Genomic DNA, 5,876 nt, shown 5'->3' on the forward strand with positions numbered 1-5,876 from the left:
AGTGTTTTGCTGCTTTTGGTGAAAGATTAAGCACCGTTTCCTTAAATTAGCCTGGAAACCATGAAACTAGCATAAAAGATATTCCTTATCCACAAGGTCACTAGGCGCTCATTATCACTCGGATTGAATAAATTACTGAATTTGAGAAGTGTAGAAAAAAATAAAAGAACTCCTTGTTAGCACAGTCAGGTTTTTTTGAAGGGTTAAAGTACAGCTTATTTGCTTAACTGGAGTGAAAGAGCATTGGTGGATAATTTAGGTAACGGGCTCATTGGTGACAGCTGGGCAGCATTGAAAGCCAACCAAATCAACATAAATCATTGACTCTTTTTCAATAAGTAGGTTAATATCTCAGAATGGTGTTTAATGTTTTATTCAGCACAGAGGCAGAGACTGCGTAAAGGGACGGCAAGTGTTTTTTGAATGCAGATGGGAGGTGGAGGGCTGGGCAGAGTTTGGCATCTCCCCATAGTTGCCTCTGAGCTCTCCAGCCCTGTTAAAAGGAGTGTCGGAATGATCCTCACTCCTCTTGAGCCCTCTCCATATTAAACAAGTGCTTTGTAAGTGTGCTGTGATTACTATTCATCACAAATAAATACTTAAGCACATCGAGCTTAGCACCCACTGCTTTACAGTTATCCATTATTCCTGTCACCTGCTTGTCCATTTTTTGTCTCCTCCCCTTTCGGCCTTCCTTTCCCTTTGGTGACTGAATGTTCCGGTGCCCTTCAACTCAGTAGTGTGCTGGGAGGGAGCTGGTAGCTAGTGCCCATGTGCCAAGCCTCCCTGCTTTGTGTCCTATTCTCTGCCCTCACCCGAGGCCTTGCCCCAACAGGAGAGCAGGGCCAGAGGCTTTAGTGTGCTCTGTGTGCTTCCCAAGACAATGCCCTTCCACTGTTTTCAACACTTTTTACCTCCACACCCTTGTTTCTTCTTTTTGCACAAACCTAACATATACACCCACACAAACACCCCTCAAGTTCAAACACGCACCAAATCCACTCCTGCCCCAGACATGGGGGCAAAAGTCCACTGCACCCTGTCCTCTACGGTGGGTTTTTTGGAAGGTGATCTAGTCCTTTTTCCTCTGCCATAGTGCTTGGTGGGCTGGCTGGCTCCAGTGCAACATGATGTGTGCTGGCGTGGACTGAGCGTGAGCCAGTGTGCTTAGAAACTGATGAATTGCAGGCAAGATGCCTGGCGGCAGCCGGCATGGTGCTCCGGCGAGCGGCCGTCATACGCTATCACCGTCTGCTCTTGTGATGGGGGAAATTGCAAAGACAGCGCTGACAACTTAATTTAACACCAGGTCTGGAGGAAGCCAGAGTGCCACTGCGCTCTGGATAATTGATAACTTTGCCACCCCATTACAGCTCGCTCACCTTGTGCCCACCACATCTCAACTCATCATCTATCCAAATCAGTGGTGGACACATACTGTACAGATTTTAAAGCATGTCAGGTTGTACCAGAAGCAAGCGTGGAAAAAGGGAAACGTATGTATAGACTGAAAAGCGTGCTGAGCTTCTTTTTTTTTTCTGTTTTTGCTAGCTGAAATTTTTTATACTGGTGCCAATATTGTACCTTAGTAAGGTTTTCTTCAGAACCTCAGTTTGAAGAATGTAAACACCTTTTTCTCAGAAATCCTCGTTCCTTTAACAACATAACACTAGCACCTATGCAAAAACCTTACCAAAACTAGTAATAATTGTCGGTGCTTTGTGCTGTTGACATCCAATATCCAGCCCCAAGTTCCAGGTTGTTCTGCTGCATTCTCCATTAAAAAAATATTGCAATCTTTGATCATGATGCTGAAATTTTGCTTTGGGCTGTGGCTGTGCGGCACTGCGGGTGGATTGCACTGCCTGGATCTCCTTTACTGGCTGTTGGAGACAGCCAAGCAGGGGCCCGGTTGACTGGTAATGCCTGTTAATTATGCCTGTTAATTACTAATACAAACTGCTAATTAGCAGACCAAACACTGGCATTTGTTTGTTTTCCCTGCAGTGATGATATTGAGCTCTAACACAAAGAGACAAACTTGAGCTGCCTGATGCGCATCAGAATCAAAGGGGACTTGCTACTAGGATCATGCACGAGAGAAGGCAAATAAAGGGCAGAACCAAATTTCATATGGATTTAAATAGTACCAGACCTGCTGTAAGATTAGCACAGGACAGAGATGGTAAGTAGCATAGGTTTTATGGTCACATGTAGTGGTAGAGGTGTCCTGATTCTCTTTAGAGAATAGCCCTTCAGACTGAGGGTTTTCCAGAGGCAGATTCAGAACTGGGTGGCATGAGGCTAATTCTAACAAAAGTTACCTGCAGTCGATACACATCCACCAACATTTCCTGGTATCAAAAACATTGCAGTCCTTGGATTTTTGCTATTTGCTGTTGAAAATTGCAAACTGATGCTTTAAGACTGCACAAGAGAAGTCACCACAGCTGAAGATGGAATTGTGTGTTTAAAAGTTTCCGACAGCAACTCATCGTGGCTGTTTACTTAATCATCATCAGTGGCTACAGATGATGCATAGAAGTCTTGAAGAGTTTTGAGGGTTAACTTAAAAATGAGGGGTAGAGGTAAAAAAATAAGACTTGGGAATGAGTCTATGTGTACCATCTAAGGTAGACCCATTTACTTAAATATTTCCATTTTGGCTTTATACTTTTCCCACAGAGGGAATTGTAGTTTAGTTTGTACTCCACATCATTTACTGTATTTGGGCAGTAGTTGCAGACTACAATAAATGAGATGAGAAGGGAATGTATCTCAAAATTAACTTTCCAGAAAAGCAGGTTGTTTGATCACATTACATATCTGACAGAATATTTTGAAACAGAGTTTTGAGAATTTTCTTCACCTTTTTGAGACTGTGTAATTGATCAGTATGTCCTTTTGATACTTAATGGTATTTTACTGTGAAGTTTAACTTTTGAACATCTTTATTTCAGACCGTTACTTATAGCCATACTTTGGTATAGCTACCTTGACAAAGGTTAATGCTTTGCATGATTTTAACTCTTCTGCCCCCCACTGGCACAGAGTATGGCTGAGTATCAAACCTCAGTACTTGTTTTATACTGATTATATTAGTAGCTGTCAGGTACCAACTGCTGACATCAAAGATATGGTAAGCTTTATAATCTTGTTTACTTATTCTATGAACATGAACTATGGTTCCTAATTTAAGTCAACACTTTTCTAACTTTATTCAGATTAAGTTTTTTATGGCTGCTTCTGTTCAGACAACATTTACAAGAGATTCTCTTAAGTGGAAAAAAGTTTTGATAAAGGTTTTATATTTCTGAAATTGATGAGTTATGAAAATGTAGGTGTTGTGTTGGGATGAGTATGGAAACATTCTTAACAACACCCAGCCTTCATGTCCTGTTAAGGATGCTGAAGTCATTGTGTGTTCATAAATTATCCCACTTGCACATTCAGCTATTGACGGTACCTTTTGAATATCTAACCCCCCCCCCCCAAGTCCCACCCAGCTCTTTCTCGCCAAGACAAGATGTCACTCCACTCTTCTCACACACAAAAAATAATGAGTAATCGGCCACAAAGTGTCAGCCAGCCTTAATCCCCTTTTAATTTCCTTGTGGGGCCTGTGCCAGGGCTCTGGCTGCAGCGTGAAGCTGGCCGCTGCAGGCGGGACAGCCACGGTGGCAGGCAGGCAGACCTCACATGGGGGTCTTTACTGGGATCCAAGGAAAGAAAATACAATAACCACACACTGCCACCACTGTTTGCCTTTCACTTGAGTGGGATTTAGGCTTCTCTAGCACTCTGTCATAAGTATGTGTGTGCACACGTGCCCGTACACACACACCATTGCCATGCAGCCAGATTGCACTATGGACATATGCATGCTCTTTTCTCTCTCTGCTTCTCTCATGAGGTTGCACACACACCCAAACACACACCTACATGCATATATTAAGCATGTGCTTGAGCACTCGAGCACACCCCTGGTAATACTAGTCTGGATGAGGCTATTTATATCTTAATTTATACAGGTTGGTCTCAGCATAGGGGTCATTGCTATGTAGCTTCCCAATCCTCTGCAATCCCACAATGCCAAGTGCATCATCTCCTTTTGAACAGCAATTTATTTTCTTCCCTCCTCACTGTTATTCAAAAGTAAAGGTCCTGTCATTAAAATGTATGCTTTCGCAACGCACCCACACCAGGAAAGGGCAGCCAGTGAACGACATTCACTTCCCGTTCACGTAATGAAAGGCATAAAGGAAGAAGGAGGTGCAGGCTGAGGAGACTGAGCACATCTTTGTAACACATTTGCCCGAGAGGTGGATTCAGTGGAACAAAATGGAGAAGGTTAACGTTATTCCAGCAGATGAAATAATGTTTCATGACATTTACACACAGCAGGGATTTTTCTTCCTCATAACACTCGACTATGGCGTGTATGAGCAGTAGCATATGCATTAAGTGTACAAAATAGTTCTTATTCTAGGAAGCACATGCTTAGAGAAACACTTCTGATCACGTAAACTGCTAAATGTGTGCTAGTCACAGTGATGAGATGTATGTAGAAAGGGTTACTATGAGGGAGGTTTTTGAGATGCAGAGTGGTCAAGTGAGAGTGGCCGATCGGTCGGTACAATAAGTAGCACAATAGGTAACAAGAACCTTTTGCAGATATGTGCTGAGATGTAATTTAGAAACGGTGTTTGTCCACTAGAGAGCACTGACAAGTTAATTTTTCAACAGTTGCATGCCCCCCTCGGTGCATACAGTGACAAGAAATGTATGTCCTGTAGCTGAGAGTCACACCTGCGCAATGTTCATGAGGAATTTTGGATCATTCTCCCTCACAGAGCTGCTTCATTTCAGATAGATTTGTTCCTAACTGTAACGTAGCTGAAGATCTGTGACCATATGTTAAGGCAAATTTAAACTGGAATTCAGATATTTTCAGCTTTATGTAACTGTATCTTGGTCACAATAACCCGATATGACCACATAACTAAATTTAAGAAATTCTTATATTGTCTGTGTTTCAAAACACACACTTTATCAGTATGTTTCTTTAAAACTCAAATACAGAAATTAATATTGACTTTTAAAAATGTGTTATCTCTATCTGTTAGCTAGCTTCACTTTGTCCTGTGACAACCTGAATATGTTTGGTTTTGGACTGTTTGTCATATAAAATAAGCAGTTGTAAGGTTTAAGATATGAGTGTTTATTATCACCTCTGGCTTTATGAGTGTGACAACCATTTGTTTGTATAATAAAATAATTAATAGCCTTAAAGTAACTGATCAAACAAAACAAGTCAAACTGAATCTGGCTTCTCAAATGTGACAATTGGCTGCTTTTCTGCAACTGTAAGTTGCACTAAAAGAAAAAAGTAAAGAGAAATTTAAGGCTGTCTCTTCAAGCTCTGGGAACTTGTGATGGGTGTTTTTATTTATTTAATTTATGTAATATAGATTAAATAAATGATCAATAAATTAAAAAAAAAACCTAACATGTCATTCCATATTGAACATAATCATTACTTGCAGCCTTATGTGAATGTTTCGCTTCTTTCCTCTTCTTAAATTTATATTAAAACATCTGCTATGTTGTTTAATGATAAATAAAGCCCTTTAAGTGAAAAAGAGAATATTCAAAGTGTGTCTGTCTGTAAAGGTTTTTTGTCAAGCCTCTCAGCAAAGGTCTTTATGGCAACATAAGGGGTTAGCCTAGATTTTCAGTCCAGTCTCATTTAAGGCTAATTCCTGTGTGGGTCTGGATGTTTGATCCCATTGCCCATCTGAAGTAATTAAAGGGTTATTAGTAAACAGATATTCACGCTCGCTCACTCTTGCCAACTGTTTCATGCCATCTGCTGC

This window comes from Monopterus albus, unplaced genomic scaffold (assembly GCF_001952655.1).
Source record: "Monopterus albus unplaced genomic scaffold, M_albus_1.0 scaffold50.1, whole genome shotgun sequence".
Taxonomy (NCBI): domain Eukaryota; kingdom Metazoa; phylum Chordata; class Actinopteri; order Synbranchiformes; family Synbranchidae; genus Monopterus; species Monopterus albus.